Genomic DNA, 2,268 nt, shown 5'->3' on the forward strand with positions numbered 1-2,268 from the left:
AAACTAGTCAAGCTGTGTTTCTTCCTGCCTAATTTTGAGAAAGTTAGTATGAGATATTATTTCTTCCTTACATATGTTATAGAAACTAACAATAAAACCCCCTGGGCCTCTACCTTTGTGAGTAGGAAGGGCTTTGATTATGAATTACATTCAATATTAGACTTCCAAATATTCAGCTTTTTCTATTTACTATTGAATCAGGTTTGACCAGCTGTGTTCTCTGTGGGATTTACCTATTTCATCTATGTCAGGGTTTCTTAACTTCAGCACCATTAACGTTTTGACCTGGATAATTATTTGTTGTAGGGGACTGTTCTGTACATATAGGACATTTAGTGGCATCTCTGACCTCAACTACCAGATGTCATTAATACCATTGATCCTTTCCCATGTGACAACTAAATATGTCTCCAGAGACATTATCAAATGTGCCCTGGATGGCAATATTGTCCATCCTTTAGAACCAATTGTCTAAGTAGTAAAATTTACAGCATAAAGTTCATGAGATTTCCTATTTATTTCCTATTTACTTCCTATTTCCTATTTTGCTTTGCTTTAATAAGGATTTATAGTGATATCCCTTTTTCAATTATAAAATTAGTAACTTAAAATATTTCTCTCACTTTTATTTTTTATTATTATTATTATCACTTTCTTTTTTTTTTTAACAGTCTTAAGATCTTTTATTTTTTACAGTTATCATGCCATGAATTCATAGGCAATGGGCTCCAGCAGCTCAGGCTCCTTTCCATTGGTTCTGACAAAGTGTGCTTCTCTGGGTGGGCCAGGCTGACACTTCAACTGAACCCAAATACCTTTCTCTTTGGCTTCCTTTTTTTTTTTCTGATCACTTTCCTTCACATGCTTCGGGAAGCTATCGTGGCTATTCAGGTGCTTAATCTGTTCAATATGTACATGATTTCTCTTGACAAGAATCTTGCCCTTAACTTGCTGGCTTACGACAATGCCAAGAGCATGGTGGGTAATACCGTAGACTCTTCCAGTTTTGCCCTGGTTACATTCGTGGGGCTCTGCATTTTGAACAGTGTCCCTTCCTTTGATGTCTATAATATCATCTTTCTTGTTGATTCACACATATGTTTCCAAAGGAACAACTCCCTGTTTCCTAAAAGGTCTAGAGAACATATAGCAGGTGCCTCTCCTCTTTCCCTTTGTGTTGATCATTTTGGTGCCTTCCTGGAATATGGTGGTTGTGGCTGACAGGTTCTTTTCTTTCATTGATCTCTGCCCTTATTGTTTCTCTTGATATTTCTTTCTTCCTTCTTCTACAAACTTTTTTTTTATTAATTCTGTTTTTAAAATTTACTTTGAATCCCTCTGACTTTTTAGATGTGCATTTTTTGCTATAATAGTTCATGGAGGGTTGATAATACACATTAACTTTTCATGGTCTTCCTAGAATTAATATTTGGCTGTTTCATGCACAAAGTAAGAACTTTACAATGGTGCATTTATTTCTTTTTACATTCTTTTTGCTATTGTTGTCATATAAATCTGCATTATACCATATATGCATTGGTATAGTCTGCATTAAAAATCTACTTTTTAGGAGTGCCTGGGTAGCTTCGTCGGTTGGGCGTCTGACTTCGGCTCAGGTATGATCTCACCATCCGTGAGTTCGAGCCCCGCGTCGGGCTCTGTGCTGACAGCTCTGAGCCTGGGGCCTGTTTCAGATTCTGTGTCTCCCTCTCTCTCTGCCCCTCCCCTGTTCATGCTCTGTCTCTCTGTGTCTCAAAAATAAATAAATGTTAAAAAAATCTACTTTTTAAAGAAACTCGGAAAGCAGAATATGATTTTTTATATTTATTCACATATTTTTAATTACTAATTCTCTTCCATCTGAGTTTCCTCTGGTACCATTTCCTTTCATTCTGAATGTCTTCCTTCAGGACTTTTTTTTTAACTCGTCTGTTGTCTATATCTTAGATTTTATTTGCCTGATCACATCTGTATTTTAAATTTCTTGTCTTTTCTTTTTTTGCTAAATATAGAATTATGTGTTGAGTATTTTTTTCTTTATATCTTCAGTATGTCATTCCATTGTCTAAGAGTGATTGTTTCAAGAAGCCAGACATCATGCATACTTTTCTTGCGTTTTGTCTAAAGTATTGTTTTTTTTCCAGCTGTGTTTACAATTTTCCTTTCATCCTCTGTTTCCAGCAGTTTGAATATGAGATGCCTCTTTGTGGTATTCATTGCATTTATCCTGCTTGGGTTTGCAGGGCTTTCTGCATCTGTGTATTGTTT

General features: G+C 35.8%; 1 pseudogene; it reads right to left on the reverse strand.

Annotated features, from left to right (window-relative positions):
* Positions 1 to 699: 699 nt before the first annotated feature.
* LOC101081723 lies at positions 700 to 1,185 on the reverse strand (annotated as a pseudogene).
* Positions 1,186 to 2,268: the final 1,083 nt, after the last annotated feature.

Source organism: Felis catus, chromosome A3 (genome assembly GCF_018350175.1).
Source record: "Felis catus isolate Fca126 chromosome A3, F.catus_Fca126_mat1.0, whole genome shotgun sequence".
NCBI lineage: Eukaryota > Metazoa > Chordata > Mammalia > Carnivora > Felidae > Felis > Felis catus.